The sequence below is a fragment of the Meles meles genome, chromosome 16 (genome assembly GCF_922984935.1).
Source record: "Meles meles chromosome 16, mMelMel3.1 paternal haplotype, whole genome shotgun sequence".
In the NCBI taxonomy this organism is placed as follows: domain Eukaryota; kingdom Metazoa; phylum Chordata; class Mammalia; order Carnivora; family Mustelidae; genus Meles; species Meles meles.
The window spans coordinates 32,029,324-32,047,113 of record NC_060081.1 but is presented as its reverse complement, the minus strand read 5'-3'; the positions used below and the strand labels follow the sequence as shown (position 1 = coordinate 32,047,113).

Sequence of the window (17,790 nt, the reverse complement as noted above, 5' to 3'; positions counted from 1 at the left end):
TTGCAATGTTTAGATAAGCTATCGAGCTGATCTCCTGCTACCTGATGTAGTCTCAGGCTGCTACTTCTCCGCCATCTTGACTCCTGGATCTTCCTTATTTCTGCCTTGCTAACAGCTCATTTTTCTCTCCAGCCATGATCTCCTTTTGTTTTCTCCACTCCTATCGCTCTCACCCCATTTTACTTTTCTCTTGATTGTCCCAACTTCCTTCCTTGGAACCTTTTAGTCCTCTCCTATGAGATTCCCTAGCATGTGTGTTCTCTTTCACTTCCTTTCTTCGCTGATACAGCAAGACTCATTGCCTTCAGTTACCCACCCATTTCCACCCTTTTGCTCAGTCTCCATCTCTTCTGAAATCCACCTTCTTAATTTCAGACTTCGGCTACTCAACTAAAGCCCTTGAAGAAGTATCTGGGAAGTGGCAAAGCCCAAGGAGATTGCCAACTTAAATACGGTCACTGCCTTGGTCTGGAAACGGGATGGCTCACGACTCTGTGCGGTATGTTTTAAGAGTAATCCCTTTCTGCCTGGGTGGAAAATCCAGACTTAGCCTAAAGCACTCTCCCTGAAACTAGAGAATCTCCTCTTCCCTTTTGACTCCAACCTAAAAAGATGACATTAAAGGCAGGAAAGAGAAATTCACACTTTATGGGAAGCCAAAAGAGACAAAGAATTCTGTAGGCAGGGCTGATTTCTCTCCTTCATCCCATCACTGTCCTTGAGTGCTGTGAGTGCCACCTCTTTCCATTTGGTACTTCCCCAAACTGCCAGCCCTTTTACTGCCAACTCTTTCCTAGATTCTAGAACTTGGGTTTCAAAGGTGTCTCTAGATATCCTTCTGATGCCTGTGACCTTTTATGTTGTCGCTTTCCCTTCTAGGGCACACTCTGTGGTGGAGTGGAACAGTTTGACTGCTGCCTCCGGAGAAGCATTTACAGGAATCCATTTGAGTTGACATATGTGGGACCTAGCCAGGTGAGCAGCTGATAGCCAGTGCACCAAAATCTCCTTCTGGACACTGCCACAGTGTCAAATATAACCCCTGGCAGAGCTGTTCTGGAGAACAGAGTGTATCAGGCAACTCTTTGGCAACTTTCCTGCTGTAGCCCTTCCAGCTTACTGTAAGAAAAGATTTAAACACCAAATTTAAGGGGTACAGAGATCGCCACTTCCATCTTCCTGGTTTAAAACTTTACTACCTGGGGCTCCTGGATGGCTCAGTCTTAAGTGTGGGACTCTTGATTTCAGCTCAGGTCATGACCTCAGGCTTGTGAGATCAAGCACCACATGGGGGCTCCACACTGGGCATGGAGTCTGTTTAAGATTCTCTCTTTCCCTCTCCCTCGGCCCCACCCATGTCTCCATCCCTCTCTAAAACAAAACAAAACAGAAAAAGCTTTATTACCTATATGTTGTTAACTAGGGAGTTTAGGATTATGCAGGTGCATAACATTGCTTTAGGGCCTCTGAACTCACCGTGTGTGACATTGCAAGGTAATTTCTTTGTTCTTGAGCCCACTTTTCTGTTTTCCCTACCTCTGTCCCCTTTTCCTTCCATTTATTATTCATTGGTTCCTTCATTCTTTTTCTCTTTTTTTAAAAATTTTGTTCACTTATTTGACAGAGTGTCCACACAGGAGCCAGGGGAAGGCCAGAGGGAGAGGGAGCACTTGGACGTGGGGCTGAATGTGGGGCCTGATCCCAGGATCATGACCTGAACTGAAGGCAGATGCTTAATCAGCTGAGCTACCCAGGTTCCCCCTCTTTTTTTTTAAGATTTTATTTTTAAATAACTCTACACCCAACTTGGGGCTCAAACCCACAACTGAGATCAAGAGTTTCATGCTCCTCTGACTGAGCCAGCCAGGCACCCTTGTTCTTTCATTTTCTGTCCATTCTCTATACATGAGCACTGTTAGGACAGAGAATACAAAGATAATTGTCTGTATTATATTGTTCCTTAATCAGGATCATTTTAGCAAAGAAGTATATGAAATGACAGTATGATCAGTATACACCATGATTAAAGTAATCACAAAGATTTTCACAAGAGGTAGAGGATTGTAAGGAGAGTGATTAGTTTGACCCCGTATGTATTATGTATTAGCATTGAAGGAGATAATCTCTGAAAACATTTTGTAAATAGTAAAGCACTGTGTGAATATGAGGTGTCATTTTTACCAACAATAGCCTAGGCTAGGTGAGGAAACAAGATACTAGCTTTGTTGAACACTGTGGAGGTGGGCACGGCAGGTTAACCCCTCTTTGGGGTTGAGGGAAGCCTCAGGGGGCTCAGACTTGTACCTTACCAAGGTGATTGTGAAGAACCTGTCATCGGGGACCCAAGTGGTACTCCAGTCACACTATGGCTATGGGATAGAAGAGGTGAAAATCCTCGGAAAGGAACATTAGTTACCTGGTGGCCCACACGTCAGACATGCTGCTGCTGGGGACCTGAACACTAATCGCTTTAGTGAGGTAGGACCCCCAGGCGGAGGGGCAGGGAATGGAGCATCGTGAGCTGCTACTTCCAGGGAGCCCAGGTCCCTAAGGGGGAAGATCTCTAAGTAAAAGCTCTAAGATGCTGGCGTTGGGGACCTGGTGGACCTGGGAGTGAGACCCTGGAGATTTGGAATCCTGGAATGGGAATTCCCACTGTTGGACAGTGTTTACAGGATCACTCAGAAGCCTAGAAGTCTAGGGCAGAATGTGACACAGCACCCCACTTGTGGAACATCAGGGCCTTCCTAAACTCCTTCTCTCTGCCTCCTACCCCGTCCTTGTCTCAGCGTTGTCTTGGATACTTACCCACATTGTTCTTATGTCCTCTCTCTCTTTGACACGTGGCTTGGCAGGGATCTGGTGGCAATGAGAAGTATTTCTTTGAAATTGAGAATGTGAGTAGAGCTTGATTAACCAACCCTCACCATCTCAGTAAACCTCCTAGCTAAGAGCAGATAAAGAAAGGAGGGCGAGATAGGCAGAGGAACAGAATACAGAGAAAAGTGGGAGTCACTTTGCACTGACAAGACATCTCCCTCTACTACTGTTGACCATGCAGACTTCTTCATGCAAACTTCCTGCCACGTGACAGTTCCCTTCATCCCCAGGTGTGCATGATCTTCAATGCTGGAGAGCTAACCCTGGTGGAATATGGGAGTAATGATACCCTGGGTTCTGTACGTACTGAATTCATGAACCCCCACCTCATCAGGTAACCCCACAAGGTTCTCTAAATTTTTGAAACCCCAAAGAAGTCCCTTTTAACCTCTCACTCCTGTATCCTCAAGATTCATCTAAAAACGTCATCCCATATGGTACTTTGGGGCCCTTGCTAAACATCCCGATGACCCAAGTCCATTCTGCCTTACCTCACCCTTCGTGTTTCAGTGTCCGTATTAATGAGCGGCGTCAACGAGGGATGGGAGACTATAAGAAATTGGCTTCTCTTGTTGATGTTAAGACTATTGCTATAGGTAAGACTCTCCCATAATTCTGATAACAAAACAGATGTTTCTAGTATGCTTCCATATCACAGGGGTGTGTAGAGTGGAGAATGCAGGAATCTGAGAGGCACCAGGTTAATGTATGGCCCTGCTCTCACAGAGGATGTGGGAAGTGTTCTAATCCACGTGTGTGAGTCTGCATCTAGCTGTATAGATACACATAAACTGTTACGCATATCAGCTTGTCCCTATAATTGTTCATGTTCTTTAGGCATGTATCTTTGGGCTAGGAATTGTGAACTGTAGAGCGGAACCTTTAGTCAATTTATGAATTTTCCTGTTTAGACTTAGGACATAGGATAATGGACTGTTCGAACTGGAAGGGGACTTATTTTCTGTAGAGTTTGACATTGGTAGCCAGTGTTGACAAAATTTATTTGAATTTCACAAGTGTTCACATAAATAAATACATCTTATTTTACATATTAATAATTAACTCTGGGGACACCTGGGTGGCTCAGGCAGTTAAGAGCCTGCCTTCGGCTCAGGTCATGATCCCAGAGTCCTGGGATCAAGTCCCACATAAGGCTTCCTGCTCAGCAGGGAGCCTGCTTGTCCCTCTGACTTCTGCTCTCCCTGCTTGTGCACTCACCCTCTCTGACAAATAAATAAATAAAATCTTTAAAAAAATTAACTGTATCATGAAATGTTTCAAGCATGGAAAAATGTATTTAGAACAGCACAGTATTCCCTATGATGTATAGAGAATAACATACCCATATAGCCTCATTAAGAACAAGGTCTAGAGTCAAACCTCCCCACTTCTGCAATTATACCTGGGTGATCTTAGGTCAAATTTCTTAACCTTTCTGTATCTCAGTTTCCTCATCCACAAAATGGGGATAAAAATTGTACCTACCTTATATGAAAAGCACTTAGACTAATGTCTGGCACATAATAAGCACTTAATAAATGTTAGCTATTAATAATATTATTACTTGTGTACCCATACCTAGTTCTTTTTTTTTTTAAGAATTTATTCATTTATTTGACAGAGATCACAGGCAGAAAGGCAGGCAGAGAGAGGAGGAAGCAGGCTCCCTACTGAGCAGAGAGCCTGATGCGGGACTCGATCCCAGGACCCTGAGGTCATGACCTGAGCCGAAGGCAGAGGTTTTAACCCACTGAGCCACCCAGGCGCCCCTTTTTTTAAGATTTCATTTATTTATTTGACACAGAAAGAGAGAGAGAGATCACAAGTAGGCACAGCGGCAAGCAGAGAAAGAGTGGAAAGCAGGCTCCCTGCCAAGCAGAGAGCCTGGTGCTGGGCTTGATTCCAGGACCCTGAGATCAGGACCTGAGCTGATTTCTGAGGTCTCGTTTAAGAAGTTTCCCTGGGGCACCTGACTGCCTGAGCCAGAGGAGCATGTGACTCTTTTTTTTTTTTTTTTGAAGATTTTATTTATTTATTTGACAGACAGAGATCACAAGTAGGCAGAGAGGTAGGTGGAGGGGGGGGGCGGGGTGGGTAAGCAGGCTCCCTGCTGAGCAGAGAGTCCAATGCAGGGCTCAATCCCAGGACCCTGGGATCATGACCTGAGCTGAAGGCAAAGGCTTAATAAACCACTGAGCCACCCAGGTGCCCCAGCATGTGACTTTTGATCTCAGGATCGTGAGTTTGAGCCCCAAGCTGGGTGTAGAGTTAAATAAATAAATAAATAAATAAATAAATAAATAAATAAATAAAATTTTTTAAAAAAGAAGGTTCCTACTCCCTCCTACATTTTAATATTTTTAGCTTTTGCTTGTCATCTGGAATTAATTTTTGTGTGTAACGTGGGTCTGGCTCATAATTTACTTTTTCCATGTTTAACCATTTATTGGAAATCCATTCACTGATTCGTAATGTCACCTCTTATAAATCAAGTTTCCAAATACATATGCGGCTGTTCTTAAGATACCTTTACAGTTCATGAGTTTTATGTTTCACATCAGATTGTTGAGTTGTAATGGAAATGATGTAATATGGCGGCCCATGTTCCAGTGGCAGTAATGAGCTGTGAGACTTTGGACAAGTCATCCCACTACAAAGGGCTTGTCTTCAATAGTGTATAAAATGACCTTCTCTTAACCTTTTTTCATTCGTGACCCCTTTGAGTATCTAATTAAAATCATAGATCCTGGGATGCCTGGGTGGCTCAGTTGGTTAGGCGACTGCCTTCAGCTCAGGTTGTGATCCTCGAGTCCCATTTTAGGCTCCCTGCCTGGCAGGGAGTCTTCTTCTCCCTCTGACCCTCCCACCTCTCATGCTCTGTCTCTCTCTCTCCCTCTCAAATAAATAAACAAAATCTTTTTTTTTTTTAAATCATAGATCCTTTCCCAGAAGAATATCATAAACATATAATTTTGTATATAATTTCAGGGTGTTCACAGAGATGGGGTCCCACAGCTCTAGTATTCTGTGATTCTACTTAAAAATTGAGACATTGAAACATGGCTTTATGAAGTTGGCTTTTAATTAAAGGAAATTTCATTTTTAGGTTGGTCTTCCCAGTTGTAGACATTAGCTGGCATTTGGTCTTGAGCTTGAGCACGGATCAAGGCAGGACATTGCGCATTGGTAACGTATACAAATAAGAGCTGTGAAGGCGCCGTGTTCAGGAGACTCCCTGAAAGCATCCTAGCCAGTCCGTAAGTGTGATCTTATCTTACATTGTCTGCAAAATTCACACCAAACTAAAATACTTATCCTCAGCACTTTCAGCCTGACTTTAATCAGAGGTTCCTTCTGTTTTGTCTGTGTGCCTTCTCCACTGTTTGCCCCTCGGGGCTCTTACATCATTGACACTCAAAGTGCAAGGAACTCCTTGTAGCACATATGTTCATCGAGGTCGTTTCATCCATCAGCTTTCTCTTCATGGTTGTGCTGGAACTGGGGCTCTTCCTTAATGTGCTCAGTGCTGCCTTCCAGAGGATTTCTTGAGTAAAGGATGCCCGTTGCTCTGATCTGTTCTGATCTGCTATGAGACAACTCCAAGATCCCAGAGAGGAATCTCATTTCTTGATGGATCTGGACCTTTTGAGCTAGCTACAGAGTTAAACAAAATCTCTATAATTTTAGTATAAATCTAGTATTGTAAGCATCTTAGCAAATTTATGTCATATTCCTCATACTCTACTCTGATGGAACATTCTTAAAGCCCAACATAATAATTAAAGGCAAGACTTTTGCAGGCTGCCTTGTGTCTGTATATGATTATGTGGAATCTGTCTTCTTAACCCTCTCTCTTTTACTTTGTAGTGGATCTGACTGGTGGCTACAACATTGGCACCATCAGCCATGAGAGCCGTGTGGATTGGCTGGAACTTAATGAAACGGGCACAAGCTTCTCTTCAGGGACTGGAAACTTCGTGTAAGAAGGGTTACTAAGGCCTTAGCCATTGAGTAGTCCATAGAGGATGTGATACTACCTGCTGCCAGGGATTGCGGGGGGCAGGATGGGCTTAATTTCTTGGTGCACTATGCCATCAACATAGCAAAAGGCACAGAAGAATCAACATGGTGTCTGTTATCACAGCCCATCTGTTAACATAGCCCATACCTTAAGAAGATGGTATTGTGATGGCACCAAAGTCAAGAGGGAAATTTGGGAGCTGGTTTCTCTTTTACTGTTCACAAGTCTGTGCCCTCGGGAGACTGCCTCACCCCTGAATGCCTGGCTGAACTTTACCCACACCTGTTGCAGCATTCCTCAGCTACACGTACCCCACAGTGTTAAGGCTGGCTTGACAGTCTCCCCCAAACTCCTTATTGACTCTGATCTCAATATGCTATCACCAAAGAGCTCAATCTTGAGGGCAAAGAGACTCTCTGGTAATTTTTCATTTCATGTTCATTGTGATGGGAAAGCCACATCGCCAATTTCCAGACCATTGAATGTGCATGGTGGCCTTACTTTTGTGATCCAGTCTGGCAACTCTGGCCCAGAGTTAAACTCTAAGAATGAAAGTCTGACCTTCAGCTAACTTAAATTTCTGGTGTAGCTCTGGGCTCACTTGGTCATCTCTTATGGGCCAGAGTCAGGATGTACCAAGTCAGCATACACGTCGAGCATTGCAGGCTAGTAAGCTTTGAAATCCAGCATCTGCCTGAGGGGTGGGTCAGCTCACCACATTTCGTTAGAGAAATGGTCAATATCAGAAGCCACCCCATAACCCCTTCTGATTGCGCTGTCCACCTCTTCCTTCCGCAGTTGCATCTGTACGATACTGAAAGCTGCTCTAAGATGATGATCCTCCACTTCTGCTCCTACGTGCACTGGGTCCCAGGAAGTGACGGGCTGGTGGCTCAGAACCGAAACAGCCTGTGTGTGTGGTACAACATTGAGGCACCCGAGAGGGTCACCACATCCTCTATTAGGGTATGTTGGTGCCAGGGGACCTCAGACATAGTGTCCCACTGATCATTTAGGGCCCGGAGGAAACTCCAAAGGTTATTTGGTTTTCTCTGGCCCACCACCCATCATCTCTGTGATAGAGTCAGCAAGTAAAGCCTAGATCCTTCCCCACAGTGCGCTAGGCTCCAGAACCGTCCTTGTTCAGATTCCTGACATTGTATCCTGTCCTCTCTATTCCAGTGGCCCTGGGAATTCACCAGGTCATAATGAGTTCTCTTAGACTGGAAGAGCCCCCTTAGCGGGGGCAGTTCTGTCAGTTCCTGGGTGAGGATTCTCTGTTGTAAGCTGTTCAGAGCTTCTTTTTTTATCAGACTGAAGATCGGTCACTCTCCTGTCCTGCCAGCATCATGTATATTCCAGTGACCTTCCAGAATCTGGGAGGGAAAACAAGAGAGGCCCTGTGCTAGGTGAGGATGATTGGTGTGGATACAGAGGGAGCATGTGATAGTTCTTTTTGTCTTTTTTCTACATCTCTTCTTTCCTGCTTTTCTTTCCTCATTTTAGACTAATTACGTTTGGCGCTTGGGGGCTGTTTTGTCCTGTTTTAAACACATTTTTCACATTTTTGCTTTGGAGGTCATACATTTGACTCCTATAGTGGTTACCCTTGGAAGTTTACCATACCCTTAAATTATTCTGAATAGTTTCAGCTTATTTAGCATCTGACCCCTGGCAAATGATACAAGGACCTGAACTTTGATTACCTCCCCTTTGCCATTATTGCCCAGTATTTTTTTATCCCCAAAGTGAGACGTTATTCTTTTCCACAGCTGGAATTTGGTTACATTTACCATCATGGTGCCAGTTTCTCTGCTCACTCTTTTTGCATTGCTGACCTTTGCTCTGGAGTTACCTCCTTGAGAGAAAGTGTTTCGAAGATGAATCCTCAGTTTCTGAAAAGTACCAAAATGGAATTATCTGAAAATGTTTTTATTTGGCGTTTTCTTGAAAGAACAGTTTGACAGTTTTTCTTAGTCTTTTGCAAATAATATCATCCCATCGACTGACCCCCTTAGTTCTGAGAAGTTTATTAACAGCTCCTTGTGTTGTCTTGTTGCTTTTTAAAAAAGATTTTATTTATTTATTTGAGAGAGCAAGGGGAGGGGCAGAAGGAGAAGCAGACTCCCCACTGAGCAGGGAGGGATGGGGGGGGGGGCACTTAATCCCATAACTCCAGGATTGTGACCAGAGCCTAAGGCAGAGGCTTACCTGACTGAGCCACCCAGGCGTCCCTGTCTTGTTGGTTTTAAAGTCTTCTTTTTTCCAGCATTCTGAAGCTTCAGTACATTATGTCTGCATATAAATGTCCTCTTACTTAACCGTGCTTGGTGTGTATGTGCACGCGTGCACGCGCGCGTGTGTGTGTGTGTGTCCCATCTGCGAGGACACCTTGTTCCTCAGCCATGAGCTCTTTAAATGTTGCTGCTTCTCTGGAACTCTCTTTCTCACCTTCAGAACTCTAATTAGGTATGTGTTCCATTTCTTGTCCTGTCTTTGTGCCTCTAGAACCTCTTATTCTTCCTTCCTCCTTCTCGCTCCATGCACATCCTGGATAATTCCTTAAGAAACATCTTGGCAAGGGGTGCCTGGGTGGCTTGGCCCTTAAGTGTCTGCCTTTGGCTCAGGTCATGATCCTGGGGTCCTGGGATTGAGCCCCTGCATGGTGCTCCCTGCTCAGCAGGAAGCCTGCTTCTCCCTCTCGTACTCTCCCACTCCCCTTGCTTGTTTCCCTCTCTCTCTGTCAAATAAATAAATAAATACAATTTTTTAAAAATTATTTTAAAAAAAAGGAAACATCTTGCAAGTCAGAGGTTTACTTTCACCACTGTCTTATCTGCTATTGAAATCACCCACTGAGTTTTCTTACTTTGAATATTGAATTTTTCATACGGTTTCATTTGGTTCTTTCTCTAGTCTGCCTGGTCATTTTTTCTAGTATATTTGCTACTGAAGCGAGCACAACCTGGCCATTTTTTATAGTTTCTTGTCTCTTGCTTAATTTTTCATTCCATCCCTTAGGTCTTTAAATATTTCACAATTCTTTCATATTCCATAACTGGTTTCTTCCATAATTGTTATTTTTAATATTGGAAATCCTTGGAGGTCCAAAAGTGCTGTAGTTATTGTTATTGTTTACTCCTTTATGGTAGTTAACTTCTATTTTGGTAGCTTTATTTTATTGGGGGGCTCACGTTACACTGAATATAATTTTTAGAATCTCAAGGGCCTAACATGGGCATGTTTTCCTCTAGATATGATCAGTGTTTGCTTTTGCAGGAATCAGGCATACTAATGACTTTTGTTCCCTTTCCTGAAGAGAGGATCCCAGATTTCATGACTAACAGAACCTCAGAATCGCCCCCTCATCCTGCTGGAGGACCCCTGGTTTATTCATCCGCTGCTGTGTTTGCCATCAGGGCGACTGTACCCTTTCCACTTGCTCCCCTGTTTTTTCCTGCTCAGGTTTTAGCTTACTGGCTTTTTCCTTTTTTTTTCTTTCCTTTCCTTTTCTGTTTTTCTCTTTTTCTTTCTCTTTTTCCCTTCCTTCCTTTTCTTCCCTTCCTTCCCTCCCTACATTTCCTTTTTTTTCCTCCCTCCCTCCTTCCCTTCCTTCCTCCCCATGGGAGACTAGGAAGCATGCCTAGTGATTTCTTCAGGTGACCTAAGCAACAAATGTATTCAAAAGTAGGGCCCAGGTTAAAGTTGTATTTTAACAGGACTCAAGCTGGAAGCAGAAGTGATTGGACGCTTTGTCAGTTTACATCCAGGCATTAGTGCGGGCACAGCTCTGAGTGTACAGGAACCTGAGGGCATTAGTGTAGATAAGGGATTCTTACCTGCTTGAAGGAAACTAAACGCTGGGCAAACAAGGGCCACTGTCATTCCCTCAGTGTGTAAGCGCTAGGGTGGGGTAAGGCGGGGTCTGTTCTGCAGTGGAGTCGTGGAGACACTAAACTGGAATTCGGGTGGGGTGGGGGGATTGAAATTTTACAGGGTGATGTGGTAGGTCTGGAGCAGGGCGGGGGGAAGACCGAGGTGATGGTGACCGAAGGTGTGACAACTGTTGCCTGCATGCTGGATGAGGGCCTGATCGAGTTTGGAACAGCCATCGATGACGGCAGCTACACCCGGTGAGGGGCTGGGCTGATATCCCCGGGAGGTGGTGGGAGAGGCTGGGTTCTGAGGCTGGAAGACCTGACTGTTGCCTTCCTTCCTTCTCTCTTCAGGGCCACAGCCTTCTTGGAGACTCTGGAAATGACCCCAGAAACAGAGGCAATGTGGAAAACCTTGAGCAAACTGGCACTCGAGGCAAGGCAGCTCCACGTCGCTGAGAGCTGAGGCAGACCAGAAGTGAGGTGCGGGCAGCTAGGAAGGATGGCCAGAGGCCATTTTCCATGGGGCGGGAGTGTGAGACGCTCCTCCTGTGCTAAGGCACCAGTCCCCTGCCATTACAACCAGTAACACCTTTCAGGTAGTTATTCCAAACATTCTTCCATCCCAGTTTATAAGATTTTTATTGCTTTTGCTTCCCCTATGTAGGTACCCCTTCAGAGTTTTAGCACCCATGCCCTCCAGTCCAGGTGTTGATGTGTATTTCCAAATGTGGCATAGGAGTGTAGTTAGTAGGACAGACTTGGGATTTTAGACTCTTTCAAGTTACCTGGCTCCATTTAACAGCTTGTATAACCGTGGGTTAAGTGAACCTTTCCAAACCTTGGTTTCTCAATTTCCTCTCTGTAAATGGGAGTAATGATAGCATTTACCTCCTAGGGTGGTAAAGAAGAATCATAGGGGCGGTGAAGAAAGTAGGAGAATTCTCAGTGCTCAGTAAATGTCAACTGCTGCTGTTTTGCCAGGAGTCCTCTTGGATCCTTCCTTCCCGTGGCCCCACAGCTAGACAACCAGCTTGTCCTAGGGCCCTGACCCAGCGTCTTCAGGCTGTTGTTGTAGTCATGTGGTATGTGTCAACAGGCAGGTGATCTCTTTGAGAAGATTCGAAACCCAGAGCTGGCCCTGGAGTGCTACTGTAAAGGCAGCGCATTCATGAAAGGTACTGCCCCCTACAGCCCCGCCTTCCCTGTTAGAGTCTTGCCCAAATCATCCCCCTGCACCAATTTTGTGCATCTGTTCTGGTGGATCGACTCAGTTCTCCATCCCTCCACTTCTCACCTATTTTCTACACCCCATTTCCCTGAGTCCCATCCCTGGAAGTCTTAGCTGAGTGCCCTCTCTGTCCCTGGCAGCGGTGGAGCTGGCTCGGTTGGCATTCCCAGTGGAAGTGGTGAGCCTGGAAGAGACCTGGGGGATCATTTGGTGCAGCAGAAGCAGCTCGATGCAGCCATTAATCACTATATTGAAGCCAGGTAGAGGGGTGCAACTGAGACTGGGTGTGAGGTCCAAGGTGATGGGTCAAGTAAGGGCACCAAGGCTCCAACAGAGATGACACCATGTAGGTTGGAGTAGGCTTGAGGTGTCTCCCTACCTCTACCTGTCTTCCTCTTGCCTCATACACACAGATGCCTTTCCCAACTCTGCCAGGTGCTCCATTAAGGCAATGGAAGCTGCCCTGGGCTCCCGCCAGTGGAAGAAGGCCATTTATATATTAGATCTACAGGACCAGAACACTGCGTCCAAATACTATCCCCGCGTGGCCCAACACTATGCGTCTCTGCAGGAGTATGAGGTGAGGAAAGTCCCTTGCTGGAGCTGGAGGCAATGCAGTACAGAATGAGAAGAGAACTCAGAACCGGAAGTGGGGGCCACCTCACCAAATCCTTCTTTCTGGGTCCCAGCAGCACCAGCCACCCTGAGCGAGAAGAAAGCAGTTTTCTTCCCTTATTTCATTCCAACATAACACAAACCCCTCTCCCAGATCTATAAAGTGAGTCTCCAGCTCTCTTCTATGGAACTCCATGGGAGTTCCAATGTGGAATTGCCCTGTGTTGCAGAAGTACGAGATCCTTTTAGGTCCTTTTAAACTGCGTGTTGTATTGTCCCCATTCTGGTCTTGGCTGTTTTTTTGTTTTTGTTTTTGTTTTTGTTTTCAAAACAGTAGAGGGTGTGAGACAAGATAGCCCTCTTTTCTTCCATGTTGGGGACTAAGGGTCCTATCCTCTCCCCACCATCCCAGCTAAGGTTTGCTCTCCCCCTGCAGAGGCTCTAACGCTCTTTCTCTAATGCTCTTGCCCTCGGCCTTTTGTGTCTGCTGTCTCGAGCACAGATTGTGGAGGAGCTCTACATTAAGGGAGACCGAACAAAAGATGCAATAGACATGTACACTCGGGCCAGCCGCTGGGAGCAAGCCCACAAGGTAGAGAGCGGGGCGCAGTTCGTCCGAGGGCTCCACCTCCCTGGGGCTGTCCCTACTTTCCTTGGGCTCTGATGTCCCCTCTTCACTGGCCTCCTTGAAAGCTGAGAAAGAGCACCAAAATAGAAAAGTCTGGAGCGCTTGGATACCTAGCCACAGGGAAAGGCAAGGATGAAGAGGCCCTTGTTCCCAACCTGTAATTCCGAAGCGAGCAGAAGAGTTTGGGAGCTGGGGAGCCCCAATTGCCCCTCCCCAAGCTGTCGTCACAGCGGCAACTTCATTCCCTGCCTGCAGCCAGAACCCGGTGGGTACCGCGGGAGCTCGGGAGTGGGAACACGCGCCCCACCACAGGGCATCTCTGGCCTTTCTGCGTGAGCAGAATATAGTTCTGACTTTGCTCCTTATGGTCTTGGAATTCCCTGGACTGACCAGGAAAGCATCCGTACACAAACCCTTGTGGTTGTTGGGAAGGTTCAGAGTTGCTGGGAACACAGGTCACCCCCAAATCATGCTTCCCTGGCCACTCCGCAGCCCCCCTGCTTCCCTCGGAAGCGCGCCGGAGGCTACTGGGTCTCTGTGTGTCTGCAAAGCTGGCAGTGAAGTGCATGAGGCTGGAAGACGTGTCGGTGCTGTACATCACCCAGGCCCTGGAGATGGAGAAGCAAGGCAAGTACCGGAGGCGGAAGGGTGAGCCACAGCCCTAGAGGAGTCATGCAGGGAGAAGGATGCGCGCTGTCTGCCTAGAAGGCAGTGATGCAGGAATCTAGGTCGAGGAGCCCTGGGGTGTCTCTCCCCTCCCCAGGCACTACATGACAGTGGAAGAGCCTGGTCTTGCCATCCCCATGTTCAAAAAGCACAAGCTGTGTGATGATATGATCCGCCTGGTAGGGAAGCACCGCCCAGATCTCAGTGACACACACCTGCACCTGGGCAAGGTGAGTCCTTCTCAAGCCTCGGCCATCTCTTCCCCGAACAGGCTCCACATCCCCCTCGCCCCATCCTGACCCTCCTTTCCCCAGGAGCTGGAGGCTGAAGGCTGACTGCAGGAGGCCGAGTATCACTACCTCGAGGCTTAGGAGTGGAAGGCAACAGTGAACATGTACCGGTCCAATGGGCTCTGGGAGGAAGCCTACCGGGTAAGGAGTCCAAGTCACTCTGGGGATGCGCCTGTCCCTCTTCCCCACTCTCAAGTGATGCATTCTGAACTGGTTGTGGGTCTCTCTGAAAAATGTTCATACTGACAGGCAAAATTTCACATGCGGTAGGAGGGGGTCTGTGAACTACCTGAAGTCCATCCTTGGACCCTGAGCAGGCTAACAGACCCCAAAACTGAGCCCTCTCCCTGTTCTAGTAGAAAGACCGGACCCTTGTCAAAGCTGAAGTCCGATCAGAGGGGAGTAGGGAGCAGCCATGTGGCCCTGTGTGGGAGGATTGCCAAATGGCTTTGCTTCACAGGTAGCCAAGGCTCACGGAGGAGCTAATGCCCACAAGCACATGGCCTATCTGTGGGCAAAGAGCCTGGGAGGAGAGTCCGCAGTGAGACTGCTTAATAAGCTCAGACTCCTGGAAGCTGCCGTTGACCATGCCGCTGACAAATGGTGAGGCCCTAAGACTTCTCTCCACTGGCCCCTTTTGAGAAAGAGCCTCTACGTAGACAAGGAAGATTGCTGTATAGCTGAGAAGTGTTTCTGAAAACGGAGGCAGGAGTGAAGAAATCCTTGGAAGAACGTGATGGAGAGGCAAGGAATGAATCAATCGCTCTGCCCTTGCTCCCCAGGGACTCAGAACAGTGTTTAGCTGTTCTAAGAAGATGGAACGTGATCAGCTTTTTTTCCTTCTTTTTCAAAAAGACCTTTTTAAGTAATTACTATACCCAGTGTGGGGCTTGAACTCAACCCGAGATCAAGGGTCACTCATTCTACAGACTGAGCCAGGCAGGTGCCCCAGAGAGAAGAGCTTTTAAAGCTAAGGTGCACTAAGCCAGTAATTGACTTCTGAGTGATGGAAGTGTGCTTCTGTTAAATGCAAAAAGAACTTTTCTTAAGCAAATGTTACAAAGACCAGTAATAATCCTGCATTGAGTCAGATGGCTGAGGGTAGTCTTAATGTTTTAGAGAGACAGTTTTTCTGCTAGTATAGATGTGACTCAGGAGGAAGTGGTGAAGAACCCAGAGCCCTTGCTCCTGAGGAAGAGTAGTTCTGTGAGGCTAACTGCGGTCCCCTGCCTCACGCCCATCCCATTCCTTTATGACCACTAGTCGCAGGAAGCACAGGCTTTTCCAAGTGTCCCCGGACCCACGTCCTCTTTACATGTGTGTGTGCTTCTGTATCACTTCATATGGACTGTCTTCTCAATCTGTCTTTCCCTCCCCCGGCCCTGTCTCTGCCCTTTCTGTTTTCTCCTGCCCTGTTCCTCCTCTTATAAAATGAAAGTACTACTCTGAAAGACAACCTGAGGGTTTTGAAGGGGCGGAGGGCGGGAGGTTGGGAACCAGGTAGAGGGTAATAGAGAGGGCATGTATTGCATGGAGCACTGGGTGTGGTGCTAAAACAATGAGTACTGTTATGCTGAAAATAAATAAAAAAAAAAGAAATGGGAAAAAAAATGAAAGTACTAAGTAGGCAGACCTTACCTACACCTTCCATTTCAGCTCATGGGAATTTGCTTTTGAACTCTCTCGGCTGGACCTCAAGCATAAAACCCCTGAGATTCATGTCCGATATGCTATGTACCTGGAGGATGAGGTATGGATGTGCTCCTTCTCCCTTGCTTTTGACCTTGAACTCCTCCTCTCACGGCTGCCATGATGGCAATCTGCTTCTGATCATGTGTGGCTGCACTTCTGTCCCTACAGGGTAAATCTGAAAAGGCTGAAGCTGAATTCATCAGTGCTGGTAATCCCAAGGAAGCAGCCCTCATGTGAGTTACCCATCAATTCCTTACTCCCGTCCTCCCAACCACAGCCCCAGGACCTGGCATTGCCACCTTCACCTGATCCTGGTACCAATAAATCTTCTACCCCCTGTGACATGGGTGTTTGTCTCCCACTACTGAGGCCTCAGTCCGGTACTGAGCCTCCCCTGTGTCCTCTTCTGGGAGCAGGTTCGTCCATAACCAGGATTGGGAGGCAGCTCAGTGTGTGGCCGAGGCTCACGATCCTGACAGTGTCGCCGAGGTGCTTGTGGGGCAGGTCCGGGGGGCCTTGGAGGAGGACTTTCCAAAAGCAGAAGTGCTGCTGCTTCAGGCCCAGGGACCAGGCCTGGCCCTCAATTATTATAAGGTAGGGCACCGGATTCAGGGCCATGAGGGGGAGGGGGAGAGAGTGTAAGAACCCACAGAGCACTACACTAACCAATACTACTGGGAAAGATCCAGAGAGTTAGCAATGGAGAGGGGGAAGGAGACAAGAAGGAGGAGAGAGGTCCAAGGACCTAGGGATCCGTGGCCCATAGTGTACAGCACCTGTGTGGCAGTGGGAAGGTGTCATGCCGGCCTCTGCCTTCCTGATACCTGGAAATCTGAGCAGGAGGCTGGATTATGGAGTGATGCCCTGTGGATCTGCAAGGACTATGTGCCGGGCCAGCTGGAGGCTCTGCAGGAAGAGTAGGAGCGGGAGGCTACCAAGAAAGGGGCCAGATATGACGCCGGGAGGCAGCAAGTGTCAGCAGGGCTGGAGGGTGGGTCACAAGGTATGCACCGGATAGGCCACGCTGCCCAGCCTGTTCTGGTCACGTGTACTCTCATCTTAGGGGCATGGAGGGGCTCGTGGACCAAGCTCGCCAGTGGGAGCAGGCTGGGGAATATAGCCGTGCTGTCAACTGCTACCTCAAGGTGTGGGACTCAGGCAGCAGCAGCCTGGTGGAAAAGTGCTGGATGAAGGTGAGGCGGGCCACACCCTTTTTGGCCATCTACTTCCCAGACTGCTCTCACAGCCAGCATTCCTCCTCAGACATTGCTTTTTCCTCCTGGGCCTCTCATTTTCGCTCAGGCAGCACGTTCCTGCTGAGTGCTTGCTAGATGCTAGAGCCAGAACTTTGAAAACTGTAAAAAGGGATCTAAGGCAGAACCCCTAACAGCCTAAAGTTGGGGGAAGTTGGACCACTGTGGCTCAACTAATTGAGAAGCTCGGTGAAAACTAAAGGATGTGACTTGAAGTGGAGTTCAGAGGAGGGTGAAGTCTCGACTGAGAGGGAGGGAGGCTTAGTGAGGGAGGGGGTAGACCTGGGACCAGAGCTGGAAGGGCAAATCCAGAGGCCAGAACTGGGGCCAGATGGAAGCCAGGAAGAAAGCAGAGGCTCCTCCTCTACATAGAAGCTCCTGAAAAGAAGAATCTAACCAGTGAAGCCAAGTCAGTAGGTTTCATCAATTCCTAAGCATATATATAATCACATATTATTTTCTTAGAAATTGGGTTGCATGTGAAGTTCTTTTTAAAGATTTTATTTATTTATTTGACACACAGAGAGAGATAACAAGTAGGCAGAGAGGCAGGCAGAGAGAGAGGTGGAAGCAGGCTCCCTGCTGAGAAGAGAGCCCGATGCGGGGCTCGATCCCAGGACCCTGAGATCATGACCCAAA

General features: G+C 47.3%; 1 pseudogene; it reads left to right on the top strand.

The window, feature by feature from the left end:
• The first annotated feature begins 1,735 nt into the window (after positions 1-1,735).
• LOC123926578 lies at positions 1,736-16,417 on the top strand (annotated as a pseudogene).
• The last annotated feature ends 1,373 nt before the right edge of the window (positions 16,418-17,790 follow it).